This window comes from Syngnathus scovelli, chromosome 12 (assembly GCF_024217435.2).
Source record: "Syngnathus scovelli strain Florida chromosome 12, RoL_Ssco_1.2, whole genome shotgun sequence".
Classification (NCBI taxonomy): domain Eukaryota; kingdom Metazoa; phylum Chordata; class Actinopteri; order Syngnathiformes; family Syngnathidae; genus Syngnathus; species Syngnathus scovelli.
In genome coordinates, this window is record NC_090858.1 from 11,846,240 (window position 1) to 11,863,193 (window position 16,954).

Genomic DNA, 16,954 nt, shown 5'->3' on the forward strand with positions numbered 1-16,954 from the left:
CTTTGCCACCACACACACACACACACACACACGCACACACGCACACACGCACACACGCACGCACACACGCACACACACGCATCCTTGTTAACCTCCCTCTGCAGGACCCAACTTAATTTACCGAGTTCTGGGGTCCACCCTTTCTAGTGGTCCAAGAACTATGAAAAAAATCAGGCAACTCCCAAAAAAAATCTTGTTACTAAAAATCACTTTCAATAAACACAATTTGAAACTTTTTTTTTCATGTCAGTTTTTCAGTCATATCTGGGGCCTGTTTCTAACATTCCGGCTTTGCGGGGTCCACCTTTACACACATGAGATTTTTAGTCAGTTATGGGGATCGCTTTTAATATTTCAACCTTAAGAGGTCTACCTATACACACATTATTTTTTTTAGCCAGTTATGGAGCTTGCTGTTAAGATTTAAGACTTGTTAGGTCTGCCTTTATAAAGAGGATCTATCAAGTTCAACCCCAACCCTAATCTAACCCAAACATGCATTTGTGTGGACTTAATCATTTGAGAAAACCTAAAAATTTTGTTAGTGTTATTAATACTTTCATCTGGCTAAATATACTAGATATACATTGAAATGTGCATTCTAAAATACATTCTGAAGTCTTTATTCAGATTCTGGTCCATTTTCCTTGGTCACAGTCTTAATATTCTTCAATTTGTTCAGTCATATTGGTACATTTTAAAATATTTAAATTCTGCATTTTAGCTAACTATAAAGTACACAGGATTTACAAGTAATAATTGTCGAGTCAAAATTTTAAATGGACACATTACAAATGTAGCCAATGAATAAAGGAACTTATTTAATCTAACATTTACGAACAGGAGAAGTGGAGCATAAAAAAAATCACAAACAAATAGTGAACAAATGGTGAAACAGGACCAGCCATGTGTTTCTATCTCTGTTAAGGGAAGCTGTTTCACTCATATTTTCTCCTCATGGTGGTTATTCTCTTTTTGACAAAGTACTTAACAGCTCGGTGCTTGTGGTTCTGCAGCAATGCATCTCTCGCAGTCAAGCTTACCAGGAACCTGATTTGTCAATATATACTTCCTTGAATGTTTATTTACTGCAGCACATTCCTCTGGGGTCCAGCTTCTTTTCACAACTTTTCCGTTACCTAAGGGCATAGGAAGAGCACTTTTTAGTTTACAACTTAATTAGAACAAAATTGCATAAAGAATACATTCACTTTATGTACAATTATCCGACAATATAATTCAAATGAGATATTTTATAACGTCAACTATCTTTGTCAACAGTGATGAGCCTACAATAGACATAAGTAAATCAGTTAATATCTGAGATATTAATCCGGTCATTTAAGTTGCTAGGTGGTCTTCAGTGTCAGCTGTTTTGATATTAACAAAATTAAAAATAGATGCACAAAAGGGTAACATTAGAATGCCCCCAGTTTTGGTGGTGGGGGAAAGAGGTCTCTCATTTTCTTGATTACTTTTAAGCAGTTTTGCATTTGACCAGAATGTCACTGCTGGTAGATGAAGCAATTCCTGGACCCTACAGAGGTTGCACAGGCAGTCAAACTCCACCATGGCAGCACATTGGGATGCACCATTTCTCTGACAAAACCATTAAGAACAGATACAAGTTGTTGCAAAATCAGGGAAAATAAAAAATAAAAATCAGAGAAAAACTTTTTTCAGACAGTGTTTTACATGTATGGGGAATTTGCTTTGATAACGTGCTACACATGGACAAACAAAGATGATAAAAGTAAATTTGGAAATATATAATGTGTAAAAAATTAAATGCAAGCTGTATAAGAATGGTATCTGCCTTGGTGTGACAATGTGTGAATTTGCATATTCACTAATAGGTTAATCTAGAGCAATTTTTCTTTCTCTCTTTTGAGGTAAATGTGTCATGTATACATTACCTCTATTTAAAAATAGATGTAAACAAACATCTCACATATAATCAAGGTTAGCAATGACCTGTAACTCACATGAGAAAGGATGGGTCAATTTTCATTTTATGACAAAATTCAAAAGTTTAGACCTTACATGTCTAAGAAAAAAAGTCAAGTGGTGTTTAATATATCTTGCTTGGGTCATCTAAATCTTAGTAAGCAGCATATGTGAGGATAATTAGATACTGATACAGTAGTAACAATTGGGCAATTTAAAAGCAACTGTGATAAAGTTATATATTGAAAAGGATTACTCTAAACTCACCTCCCTTTTTGGCAGACTTTTCATTACTTGGGCCACGAGATGCGGAGGTACAAGAGGTCACTTCTATCACTTCTGGGATCAGCCCATCTGAAATGATGATTTTTAAGTACAGAAAAAAAACACAGTATAGCAATATTCTAAAACAAAAATTAACTGCACCTGTATAAGAATGCTTGGTCAAATTTAATATACTCTTGTTTTGAGCAGATTGATTTGCAGAGGTACAGAGCAGTCCTTTTGGGAATCATTGTCAGTATCATCACTGTCTGAGTAGTCCACTTTGAGAAACTCCTTTGATAATTGATAGCTCTATGGAGGGAATTAAAAGAAATGTGTTGTTAGTTTCTGCAAGCTACTCTTATATGCTGTATTAATATAAAGACTAGAATTTCTTTGCTCAAAATAATTAAAATTTCTGTCCAATATCTTAACTGGTAGACGACCGGTGCTGTACACATCCTCTGAAATATGCCAAAACCTTATATCACAGGAAATTTTACATATAAAACATGGAAAAGGCTCCAAAATTTACAACAAAGAAGCCACAAGAAACCATATTTCAGAAATCTGTTATGTGTGTGTGAATGATTGGCTTGGTTGGAATAACCATGACAACCTTAGATCCATACGGAGGGCCCCACAAGTAGCCATCAGAAATCTGTTATGTGTGTGTGAATGATTGGCTTGGTTGGACACCCATGGGCGCATGTTTCAACAATCCATCTATAGGTGTGTGTGCCACTGGTTCGTTTGGGCTCTATGAGGAGAACCACTAAAACCGTGTGATCCAATGGTTGGCTGAATGCTGTTTAAGGTACCTTCTGACTAAAGAACAGCTTTCCAACTAAAAGCTGTAAACTAAGAGAACAAGAAAAGGTCTACAAAGTTTATTTCTTACAACAAAGTCGCACTGAATGTTACCCGTTGGCTGGCATCTTGTTTGATGTTATCATCAGGGTCAGAGTCCTGCCAAGTTCTGGCTGGTTCAGGCAGCGCACCATCAACAGGAGCCTGAGAGCCTGTCACCTGGAATTAAAACCACAAATAACTTACCAACATCATACAGACACCAAAAATGACAGACTCAAGACCTGTATAGTTAAATCATGTGAAGTTAGTCCCCGAAACCAAACAAGCTTTTCTAACTAAAGTGTTCCAGTCAGTTCTGGATGTCTAATCAGGTCCTATAACAGCATCTTTATGGATGTAGTGGAGCATCCTTCAGCATGACACTTTAGCCGTTTAGCTGTTGAGGATGTGTGGAACTATAGCTGTAATATAATCAGCCTCCATAATGTCCATAACCAAAATATGATCTAAAAACATGAGACAACCTTCGATCCATACGGAGGGCCCCACAAGTAGCCATCAGAAATCTGTTATTATGTGAGTGTGAATGATTGGCTTGGTTGGAATAACCAAGACAACTTTAGATCCATACGGAGGGCCCCACAAGTAGCCATCACAAATCTGTTATGTGTGTGTGAATGATTGGCTTGGTTGGACACCCATGGGCGCATGTTTCAACAATCCATCTATAGGTGTGTGTGCCACTGGTTCGTTTGGGCTCTATGAGGAGAACCACTAAAACCGTGTGATCCAATGGTTGGCTGAATGCTGTTTAAGGTACCTTCTGACTAAAGAACAGCTTTCCAACTAAAAGCTGTAAACTAAGAGAACAAGAAAAGGTCTACAAAGTTTATTTCTTACAACAAAGTCTAACTGAATGTTACCTGTTGGCTGGCATCTTGTTTGATGTTATCATCAGGGTCAGAGTCCTGCCAAGTTCTGGCTGATTCAGGCAGCGCACCATCAACAGGAGCCTGAGAGCCTGTCACCTGGAATTAAAACCACAAATAACTTACCAACATCATACAGACACCACAAATGACAGACTCAAGACCTGTATAGTTAAATCATGTGAAGTTAGTCCCCAAAACCAAACAAGCTTTTCTAACTAAAGTGTTCCAGTCAGTTCTGGATGTCTAATCAGGTCCTATAACAGCATCTTTATGGATGTAGTGGAGCATCCTTGAGCATGACACTTTAGCCGTTTAACTGTTGAGGATGTGTGGAACTATAGCTGTAATATAATCAGCCTCCATAATGTCCATAACCAAAATATGATCTAAAAACATGAGACAACCTTCGATCCATACGGAGGGCCCCACAAGTAGCTATCAGAAATCTGTTATTATGTGTGTGTGAATGATTGGCTTGGTTGGAATAACCAAGACAACTTTAGATCCATACGGAGGGCCCCACAAGTAGCCATCAGAAATCTGTTATTATGTGTGTGTGAATGATTGGCTTGGTTGGAATAACCAAGACAACTTTCGATCCATGCGGAGGGCCCCACAAGTAGCCATCAGAAATCTTTTATGTGTGTGTGAATGATTGGCTTGGTTGGACACCCATGGGCGCATGTTTCAAATATCCATCTATAGGTGTGTGTGCCACTGGTTCGTTTGGGCTCTATGAGGAGAACCACTAAAACCGTGTGATCCAATGGTTGGCTGAATGCTGTTTAAGGTACCTTCTGACTAAAGAACAGCTTTCCAACTAAAAGCTGTAAACTAAGAGAACAAGAAAAGGTCTACAAAGTTTATTTCTTACAACAAAGTCGCACTGAATGTTACCCGTTGGCTGGCATCTTGTTTGATGTTATCATCAGGGTCAGAGTCCTGCCAAGTTCTGGCTGGTTCAGGCAGCGCACCATCAACAGGAGCCTGAGAGCCTGTCACCTGGAATTAAAACCACAAATAACTTACCAACATCATACAGACACCACAAATGACAGACTCAAGACCTGTATAGTTAAATCATGTGAAGTTAGTCCCCAAAACCAAACAAGCTTTTCTAACTAAAGTGTTCCAGTCAGTTCTGGATGTCTAATCAGGTCCTATAACAGCATCTTTATGGATGTAGTGGAGCATCCTTGAGCATGACACTTTAGCCGTTTAACTGTTGAGGATGTGTGGAACTATAGCTGTAATATAATCAGCCTCCATAATGTCCATAACCAAAATATGATCTAAAAACATGAGACAACCTTCGATCAATACGGAGGGCCCCACAAGTAGCTTTCAGAAATCTGTTATTATGTGTGTGTGAATGATTGGCTTGGTTGGAATAACCAAGACAACTTTCGATCCATACGGAGGGCCCCACAAGTAGCCATGAGAAATCTGTTATTATGTGTGTGTGAATGATTGGCTTGGTTGGAATAACCAAGACAACTTTCGATCCATACGGAGGGCCCCACAAGTAGCCATCAGAAATCTGTTATGTGTGTGTGAATGATTGGCTTGGTTGGACACCCATGGGCGCATGTTTCAAATATCCATGTATAGGTGTGTGTGCCACTGGTTCGTTTGGGCTCTATGAGGAGAACCACTAAAACCGTGTGATCCAATGGTTGGCTGAATGCTGTTTAAGGTACCTTCTGACTAAAGAACAGCTTTCCAACTAAAAGCTGTAAACTAAGAGAACAAGAAAAGGTCTACAAAGTTTATTTCTTACAACAAAGTCTAACTGAATGTTACCTGTTGGCTGGCATCTTGTTTGATGTTATCATCAGGGTCAGAGTCCTGCCAAGTTCTGGCTGGTTCAGGCAGAGCACCGTCAACAGGAGCCTGAGAGCCTGTCACCTGGAATTAAAACCACAAATAACTTACCAACATCATACAGACACCACAAATGACAGACTCAAGACCTGTATAGTTAAATCATGTGAAGTTAGTCCCCAAAACCAAACAAGCTTTTCTAACTAAAGTGTTCCAGTCAGACCTGATGTCTAATCAGGTCCTATAACAGCATCTTTATGGATGTAGTGGAGCATCCTTCAGCATGACACTTTAGCCGTTTAGCTGTTGAGGATGTGTGGAACTATAGCTGTAATATAATCAGCCTCCATAATGTCCATAACCAAAATATGATCTAAAAACATGAGACAACTTTCGATCCATACGGAGGGCCCCACAAGTAGCCATCAGAAATCTGTTATTGTGTGTGTGTGAATGATTGGCTTGGTTGGAATAACCAAGACAACTTTAGATCCATACGGAGGGCCCCACAAGTAGCCATCAGAAATCTGTTGTGTGTGTGAATGATTGGCTTGGTTGGACACCCATGGGCGCATGTTTTAACAATCCTTCTATAGGTGTGTGTGCCACTGGTTCGTTTGGGCTCTATGAGGAGAACCACTAAAACCGTGTGATCCAATGGTTGGCTGAATGCTGTTTAAGGTACCTTCTGACTAAAGAACAGCTTTCCAACTAAAAGCTGTAAACTAAGAGAACAAGAAAAGGTCTACAAAGTTTATTTCTTACAACAAAGTCTAACTGAATGTTACCTGTTGGCTGGCATCTTGTTTGATGTTATCATCAGGGTCAGAGTCCTGCCAAGTTCTGGCTGGTTCAGGCAGCGCACCGTCAACAGGAGCCTGAGAGCCTGTCACCTGGAATTAAAACCACAAATAACTTACCAACATCATACAGACACCACAAATGACAGACTCAAGACCTGTATAGTTAAATCATGTGAAGTTAGTCCCCAAAACCAAACAAGCTTTTCTAACTAAAGTGTTCCAGTCAGCCCTGATGTCTAATCAGGTCCTATAACAGCATCTTTATGGATGTAGTGGAGCATCCTTCAGCATGACACTTTAGCCGTTTTGCTGTTGAGGATGTGTGGAACTATAGCTGTAATATAATCAGCCTCCATAATGTCCATAACCAAAATATGATCTAAAAACATGAGACAACCTTCGGTCAATACGGAGGGCCCCACAAGTAGCCGTCAGAAATCTGTTATTATGTGTGTGTGAATGATTGGCTTGGTTGGAATAACCAAGACAACTTTCGATCCATACGGAGGGCCCCACAAGTAGCCATGAGAAATCTGTTATGTGTGTGTGAATGATTGGCTTGGTTGAAATAACCAAGACAACTTTCGATCCATACGGAGGGCCCCACAAGTAGCCATCAGAAATCTGTTATGTGTGTGTGAATGATTGGCTTGGTTGGACACCCATGGGCGCATGTTTCAAATATCCATGTGTAGGTGTGTGTGCCACTGGTTCGTTTGGGCTCTATGAGGAGAACCACTAAAACCGTGTGATCCAATGGTTGGCTGAATGCTGTTTAAGGTACCTTCTGACTAAAGAACAGCTTTCCAACTAAAAACTGTAAACTAAGAGAACAAGAAAAGGTCTACAAAGTTTATTTCTTACAACAAAGTCTAACTGAATGTTACCTGTTGGCTGGCATCTTGTTTGATGTTATCATCAGGGTCAGAGTCCTGCCAAGTTCTGGCTGGTTCAGGCAGAGCACCGTCAACAGGAGCCTGAGAGCCTGTCACCTGGAATTAAAACCACAAATAACTTACCAACATCATACAGACACCACAAATGACAGACTCAAGACCTGTATAGTTAAATCATGTGAAGTTAGTCCCCAAAACCAAACCATCTTTTCTAACTAAAGTGTTCCAGTCAGACCTGATGTCTAATCAGGTCCTATAACAGCATCTTTATGGATGTAGTGGAGCATGCTTCAGCATGACACTTTAGCCGTTTAGCTGTTGAGGATGTGTGGAACTATAGCTGTAATATAATCAGCCTCCATAATGTCCATAACCAAAATATGATCTAAAAACATGAGGCAACCTTTGATCCATACGGAGGGCCCCACAAGTAGCCATGAGAAATCTGTTATTGTGTGTGTGTGAATGATTGGCTTGGTTGGAATAACCAAGACAACTTTAGATCCATACGGAGGGCCCCACAAGTAGCCATCAGAAATCTGTTATGTGTGTGTGTGAATGATTGGCTTGGTTGGACACCCATGGGCGCATGTTTCAACAATCCTTCTATAGGTGTGTGTGCCACTGGTTCGTTTGGGCTCTATGAGGAGAACCACTAAAACCGTGTGATCCAATGGTTGGCTGAATGCTGTTTAAGGTACCTTCTGACTAAAGAACAGCTTTCCAACTAAAAGCTGTAAACTAAGAGAACAAGAAAAGGTCTACAAAGTTTATTTCTTACAACAAAGTCTAACTGAATGTTACCTGTTGGCTGGCATCTTGTTTGATGTTATCATCAGGGTCAGAGTCCTGCCAAGTTCTGGCTGGTTCAGGCAGCGCACCGTCAACAGGAGCCTGAGAGCCTGTCACCTGGAATTAAAACCACAAATAACTTACCAACATCATACAGACACCACAAATGACAGACTCAAGACCTGTATAGTTAAATCATGTGAAGTTAGTCCCCAAAACCAAACAAGCTTTTCTAACTAAAGTGTTCCAGTCAGCCCTGATGTCTAATCAGGTCCTATAACAGCATCTTTATGGATGTAGTGGAGCATCCTTCAGCATGACACTTTAGCCGTTTTGCTGTTGAGGATGTGTGGAACTATAGCTGTAATATAATCAGCCTCCATAATGTCCATAACCAAAATATGATCTAAAAACATGAGACAACCTTCGGTCAATACGGAGGGCCCCACAAGTAGCCATGAGAAATCTGTTATTATGTGTGTGTGAATGATTGGCTTGGTTGGAACAACCAAGACAACTTTCGATCCATACGGAGGGCCCCACAAGTAGCCATGAGAAATCTGTTATTATGTGTGTGTGAATGATTGGCTTGGTTGGAATAACCAAGACAACTTTCGATCCATACGGAGGGCCCCACAAGTAGCCATCAGAAATCTGTTATTGTGTGTGTGTGAATGATTGGCTTGGTTGGAATAACCAAGACAACTTTAGATCCATACGGAGGGCCCCACAAGTAGCCATCAGAAATCTGTTATGTGTGTGTGAATGATTGGCTTGGTTGGACACCCATGGGCGCATGTTTCAACAATCCTTCTATAGGTGTGTGTGCCACTGGTTCGTTTGGGCTCTATAAGGAGAATCACTAAAACCATGTGATCCAATGGTTGGCTGAATGCTGTTTAAGGTACCTTCTGACTAAAGAGCAGCTTTCCAACTAAAAGCTGTAAACTAAGAGAACAAGAAAAGGTCTACAAAGTTGATTTCTTACAACAAAGTCTAACTGAATGTTACCTGTTGGCTGGCATCTTGTTTGATGTTATCATCAGGGTCAGAGTCCTGCCAAGTTCTGGCTGGTTCAGGCAGAGCACCGTCAACAGGAGCCTGAGAGCCTGTCACCTGGAATTAAAACCACAAATAACTTACCAACATCATACAGACACCACAAATGACAGACTCAAGACCTGTATAGTTAAATCATGTGAAGTTAGTCCCCAAAACCAAACAAGCTTTTCTAACTAAAGTGTTCCAGTCAGACCTGATGTCTAATCAGGTCCTATAACAGCATCTTTATGGATGTAGTGGAGCATCCTTCAGCATGACACTTTAGCCGTTTAGCTGTTGAGGATGTGTGGAACTATAGCTGTAATATAATCAGCCTCCATAATGTCCATAACCAAAATATGATCTAAAAACATGAGGCAACCTTTGATCCATACGGAGGGCCCCACAAGTAGCCATCAGAAATCTGTTATTGTGTGTGTGTGAATGATTGGCTTGGTTGGAATAACCAAGACAACTTTAGATCCATACGGAGGGCCCCACAAGTAGCCATCAGAAATCTGTTATGTGTGTGTGAATGATTGGCTTGGTTGGACACCCATGGGCGCATGTTTCAACAATCCTTCTATAGGTGTGTGTGCCACTGGTTCGTTTGGGCTCTATGATGAGAACCACTAAAACCGTGTGATCCAATGGTTGGCTGAATGCTGTTTAAGGTACCTTCTGACTAAAGAACAGCTTTCCAACTAAAAGCTGTAAACTAAGAGAACAAGAAAAGGTCTACAAAGTTTATTTCTTACAACAAAGTCGCACTGAATGTTACCTGTTGGCTGGCATCTTGTTTGATGTTATCATCAGGGTCAGAGTCCTGCCAAGTTCTGGCTGGTTCAGGCAGCGCACCGTCAACAGGAGCCTGAGAGCCTGTCACCTGGAATTAAAACCACAAATAACTTACCAACATCATACAGACACCACAAATGACAGACTCAAGACCTGTATAGTTAAATCATGTGAAGTTAGTCCCCAAAACCAAACAAGCTTTTCTAACTAAAGTGTTCCAGTCAGACCTGATGTTTAATCAGGTCCTATAACAGCATCTTTATGGATGTAGTGGAGCATCCTTCAGCATGACACTTTAGCCGTTTTGCTGTTGAGGACGTGTGGAACTATAGCTGTAATATAATCAGCCTCCATAATGTCCATAACCAAAATATGATCTAAAAACATGAGACAACTTTCGATCCATACGGAGGGCCCCACAAGTAGCCATCAGAAATCTGTTATTGTGTGTGTGTGAATGATTGGCTTGGTTGGAATAACCAAGACAACTTTAGATCCATACGGAGGGCCCCACAAGTAGCCATCAGAAATCTGTTGTGTGTGTGAATGATTGGCTTGGTTGGACACCCATGGGCGCATGTTTCAACAATCCTTCTATAGGTGTGTGTGCCACTGGTTCGTTTGGGCTCTATGAGGAGAATCACTAAAACCGTGTGATCCAATGGTTGGCTGAATGCTGTTTAAGGTACCTTCTGACTAAAGAACAGCTTTCCAACTAAAAGCTGTAAACTAAGAGAACAAGAAAAGGTCTACAAAGTTGATTTCTTACAACAAAGTCTAACTGAATGTTACCTGTTGGCTGGCATCTTGTTTGATGTTATCATCAGGGTCAGAGTCCTGCCAAGTTCTGGCTGGTTCAGGCAGAGCACCGTCAACAGGAGCCTGAGAGCCTGTCACCTGGAATTAAAACCACAAATAACTTACCAACATCATACAGACACCACAAATGACAGACTCAAGACCTGTATAGTTAAATCATGTGAAGTTAGTCCCCAAAACCAAACAAGCTTTTCTAACTAAAGTGTTCCAGTCAGACCTGATGTCTAATCAGGTCCTATAACAGCATCTTTATGGATGTAGTGGAGCATCCTTCAGCATGACACTTTAGTCGTTTTGCTGTTGAGGATGTGTGGAACTATAGCTGTAATATAATCAGCCTCCATAATGTCCATAACCAAAATATGATCTAAAAACATGAGACAACTTTCGATCCATACGGAGAGCCCCACAAGTAGCCATCAGAAATCTGTTATTGTGTGTGTGTGAATGATTGGCTTGGTTGGAATAACCAAGACAACTTTAGATCCATACGGAGGGCCCCACAAGTAGCCATCAGAAATCTGTTATGTGTGTGTGAATGATTGGCTTGGTTGGACACCCATGGGCGCATGTTTCAACAATCCTTCTATAGGTGTGTGTGCCACTGGTTCGTTTGGGCTCTATGAGGAGAACCACTAAAACCATGTGATCCAATGGTTGGCTGAATGCTGTTTAAGGTACCTTCTGACTAAAGAACAGCTTTCCAACTAAAAGCTGTAAACTAAGAGAACAAGAAAAGGTCTACAAAGTTTATTTCTTACAACAAAGTCTAACTGAATGTTACCTGTTGGCTGGCATCTTGTTTGATGTTATCATCAGGGCCAGAGTCCTGCCAAGTTCTGGCTGGTTCAGGCAGCGCACCGTCAACAGGAGCCTGAGAGCCTGTCACCTGGAATCAAAACCACAAATAACTTACCAACATCATACTGAGAGTAATTCAAATAAAAGAGACAAAAATCTTCCTTTTTTTAATAACAAATTAATATTCCAACTTGCATACTTGATCTTACTGACTTACTTTTTCACGCCATGGCCATTTAGAATCACCATAGTTGTAATTGATTTCAGTTCCCATTTCTATGTTTTTGATGGCAAAAAGGCACAAATGGGGCTCGTCATTTACTATTTTTTTCATGGTGCAGTTTGGAGACTTGTGGTTGTCATTCACTAATCTTCCAAGAGAGCCATCCTCTGTTGATGCATCAATACTAGGAAAGAAAAAACAGAAATCAAACATTTTGTATCATATAACTAGTTTTTTAGTAAAATAAAAGTTGGCTTACAGAAATAAAAACTTGCAACATTTCAAAAGAAAAGTTGAGAGGGAAACAATGTCTTTTTGAACGTCATAGCACTAAATAAAAAAAATTGTTAATGCCACAATCCTGATGTGTTATTGAAATATTGCTTCTGAGTGACTCACTAATTTAGGGTATTTTATTCCAGTCTCTTTCTAGAGTTCATAATTATTGTATAGAAAATATTTGGATATACATACCACCAGTAATGATTCTGCCATTCAAAGTCAAAGAGAAATGTACTCTCCTTTTCAGAGTACTTGCTTGTTTGGCATTTTTCTGCTGACAGAAGTTGACCCCTGTATTCTAAGATGAACTCTCCTTGTTCAAAGTGCTGGGTAGCAAACACGCCTCTTCCTGCAAGGACATTTTATATAAAACCATTGGTTATGAGAAAATATTTCTTTAAGATACACCTTTAACCAAATAATTGTGGTGTTATCTTACAATTTTAATACTAAGTTCTCGCTTAGAAACAGAAATACAACAACCAATCTGAATTTGATTGTTTTTTGTGTTGTTTTATAAAATAAATAAATATATACTTAATGGATAAATGGTCTAAAAATGAGTTTATTACCTTTTTGATCATCAATAAATCTTTCCACTAGTCCAGGTTTGTCCTTTGAGGATTAAATGTAAAAGGCTGCTTCATCAGCAGGCTTTTTTCTTGCTTTCCTTTTGGACATTTCTGGCTCTAAAAAATAATTCAAAACATGGCAGAGAGAACTTTAACAAGCACTCTATATTAATTTTAAAAGATTTGTAATCATCCACTGTATAAAGACTGAAGGAATAAGCCTGGCCTGAGAACTAACAGAACAAGAGTGATTAAAGAAAGAATATTTTTCAGAAAATACTGATATATTAATGAAAATGTTTGTCGGTTTGAAGCTGAGCTTTGTTACTTTTAACTAGTCACAGTTCCAACCAGGTGCTGCATCCAAAGAAAAGTTATTTCAATAGTTTTACCAGTATAACTCGTTATACTTTTCAGGAGCTACCAACTCGTTTTTATTATGTTTGTGTTTGAAAAGTGAACGTAGCATCCTGATTAGCGGTAGCTAATTAGCCAATAAGCTAGTTTCCGGATAGTTTTATTTGCGTCAGAATGCTTGTGTTATTTAAAGAAAGCATTCTGATAGAAAACCACCGAGAAATACAGAAGACATGCAGATATATCATAACACTGAGCACACACGTGTTTGACGAGTTTTGAAGTGGTTTCGGCAATTACGGCCAGAGTCCGGTTCTGGGCTTAGCAATTATGAAACATTAGCACATCGAAATCATCCTGAATATAGCACGGAGCAATTATACATTCTGTCGTTCTCTTTTACACCATTGTTTTTAAAACCACTGCAAGCTAAGATGAATAACAAGTTAAAAAGCCGGACTGTCTGAGGGGAAAACGTTACGCCATCCGAGTGACAATATACCGAATCCGAAGCCATAATCATTGGATATAAACCCCTCGGGGTCTGGACAAAAAGCATTTCTACATCAGTTTCTTGTACTTAGTATTTACATGCAGTTGATTTACTCACCGTGTATGTTGTGTTTCGTTATGAGCAGCGTGTCTTCGTCGCGGAGCAGTCTCAGTCTGGCGGCGTCACACGTGGCGAAGTGACGTTAAGCTGGTGGTTTTAGCCGCATGAAGCTAACACATGCAATACCTGCTGATTTAACTAATATGTAAACTGATGGTAAAGAATAAATTACTATTTATTTATACCTTTATTTTTATGTTTAGAACATGAAAAATGCACGAGATGCTGATTTAACTAATATGTAAACTGATGGTAAAGAATAAATTACTATTTATTTATACCTTTATTTTTATGTTTAGAACATGAAAAATGCACGAGACAGTTTTTAAAATAAGCCTAATAGAATGAGCGTATTTTTATAAAGCAAGTGTAATGAATATTAAATAACGTAGATAAATTGCAATTGTAATGCAGGAATTTTATGTTTACAGTATTATTTTAGCTGCTATGGTTACTAAAATAATAATTACCTGGTTTAAATCTACAGGAAATAGCATTTTATTTTCTTAATCAACACTCGGATCACGAGGTGCCCTGATTGGTTGAATCACACACACTTCCGGTAGTGTGTATACTTGCAATACCACTTGCCATGGTCGGGGGGCCGCTACTGAGCACACACACTTCACACACACAATTCTCAACATTGCGACCATGAGGGGTAAGTGAAAAAAATTCGTGAGGCATGTTGTTAGAGCATTTCAAGCTGTTTTAGAGTGGTTTCCCGAGTGGGGTCCATGATTTTGGACCCCACAACGACACAGGGCCCCACTTTGTTGGTGGGCTCCCTGTCTTCGGACCCCCCATACTAATAAAAACAAGTACACGCACACACACACACACACACACACACACACACACACACACACACACACACACACACACACGCGCGCGCGTACACATACAGGACGTAAACACAGCCATGAAAGGCAGTCAAACACGCTTGGGCCGCGCTGCCAATCAACAAGGACAGACAGATGGAAACAAAATGTTCAAAATGATGAGACAAAGGTGGAACTTTTCCATCAGCCTTCCCAAAAGACACGTTTGGAACAAGCAAGAGCGCAAATGGCCAAAAGAACGCCAGGTGCAGCGAAGCAATGTGGCAGTCGGTGTTGCCAAAGTTACCTTGAAAAAGTAGCCAGGTTACTTGACTGATGGCAATTTTAAAAGCAACACTTTTTTGAGTGATGACGCCAATGATGCACTTTGCATAAAAATGGCAACTGGTCTTGCAAGAGCATTTTTAACACTTATGTTGATCGATAAAGTTTATCCAGTTTTATGTTTTAGTTAAAAAAATAAATAAATAAAACGCTTCGTCAATGGTATGGATTGTATCGTCCTTAATATTTGTATCTGTTGCTGTCACAAACTCTACATAATTTGAAGATACAAACATGGCTGCTTAGTTTTGTTTTCCTGGAAAGTGGCCTGAAAAGGATTTGATACGACTTTCTACTGTCTTGCTAAATTTCACTAGAATTTGAAATGAACAATTGAGTCGATTTTTGAAAATGCTTCATCCCTGTAGTGCTGCCGCCGTCATTTCAGCACTTTGGCCTTCTTCGCAGCCATAATATTGACTTTCTGATCGTGTTTTGGTGATGGGCCGCCCGTGTTCCCGCGCAGACCAAACACGCGGCGCCTCGGCCCGGCCCGGCCCGGGACAGAACGACTTATGTTGCCGTCGCCTTTCACCCTTTGAACCAATAAATGGTGTTCTTTCAGCCGAGCGCGCGCGGGCTCATCAAGGGCGCACTTGCCGCGCTCTTAAGAGGGGCCCGTGCTCGTCCAGGAAATGGACGTGAAAATATACACAATTGGCCCTAATTACATGTGAACGTTTATTTGCCTTGGAGGGGAAGCTGGCCAATGCACGGGGTGGGGGGTGGGTGAAGCTCCCTCTATGTGTGCGTGTGCCACATTGTGGGCTTGATGATGCTGTCTGAGCCAATATGGCCAAGTGAATGGTTTGAATTTACTAGGCCGCGACACTCAAATTGTCTGTAATCACAAAGTAAACAGATACTTCCCCGAGCTATCGAGGCAAACGCACTCACGTGCTCACGCACACACTCACGGTGGCTCCAAGGCCGACGGGGTGAAAAAGAGAAAGCTTGCGCTGTTAATTGTTGTTTTCCTTCTTAGCCCAAGCCCCAAAACATCATTTTTCATAAGTGCCACTTTGATTTGGTTGGAAGAGGCTTAAATTGTAAGTCACGGAGGCGATCGAGAGGGTCTCGTAGATCGAATTACGCAGCTCGTGCCCCCGGCCCGTTCCGGCCGCCGCTCATCTAAGCCAAGCCGCCTTTTGGCAAACCTTCTGCCGCCATATTTTTTTACATGCTGCGGCGCGGGGTCTTAAGGGAGGGATGGCCACTGATGAAAATAATCCACTCAAATCAATTAGATTGGTCTGGGAAGGGAATGGGCCGACTGGTGTAAACATTTCATTAGAATTCGCAGCGGATGGAATCGGGATATGCGAGGCTTCCAAACAGACGCGCGCGGTTGTCACACTTTCGATTCGCCGAGAAGCGCGCCGCTCAGATGACCTTCCGAGAGCGAGCGGGTGAAATTGAACGGAAAATAAATCATCACCGTTCACGCGCTTCTACAGCTGGTACAAAAGAATCCTTTTAGAATTGAATAGGTAATGGATGAGTTAATCAATGGCTCCATAGTTCATCAATACACCGCTTGGGCCGCAGTGGGCTTTTGCGAGCGCGGGCTATCGGGTTGCGGCTCATCTGCATAACGAGGCACAAACACACGAGAGGCCTCAGCTCGGCTCGGCCACCGTCGCTCTTTGGTTGCTTTGCTAGCTTGCGTTTGCTTTTGGCTCGCTTGCATGTACACAAAAGTGCAAGTGAGGACAGACAGAAAGCAGAGAGCCCGTCGTGTCGGGGAGCTTTACTCTTTGTACCGTAATTTCCGGACTATAAGTCGCGGTTTTTTTCATAGTTTGGGGAGGGGGGGTAGGGCGGCGGCGATTTATACTCAGGAGCGACTTATATGTGTTTTTTTTCCACAAATCTTTACTTGATTATTAACACATCACTTACTTACAAGTATAGTTGACCACTTCCCATGTTATTTTTAGTATAGTTGATCACTTCACATGCTTTTATACCTTTATCTTGAACATATTCAAAACATAAAAAATAGAGAAAA

At 40.7% G+C, this 16,954-nt stretch overlaps 1 long non-coding RNA gene across 2 annotated transcripts; it reads right to left on the bottom strand.

Moving 5' to 3' along the window:
• Positions 1–607: 607 nt before the first annotated feature.
• Positions 608–4,055, bottom strand: LOC125978285 (uncharacterized). 2 transcript variants are annotated; one of them, XR_011087829.1, is made up of 4 exons: positions 3,948–4,055; positions 3,136–3,240; positions 2,215–2,523; positions 608–1,139 (listed from the first exon to the last, which is right to left on the bottom strand). It is a non-coding gene; the product is annotated as an uncharacterized lncRNA (long non-coding RNA). The 2 variants fall into 2 exon arrangements; XR_011087828.1 differs by having other exon boundaries at positions 3,113–3,240.
• Positions 4,056–16,954: the final 12,899 nt, after the last annotated feature.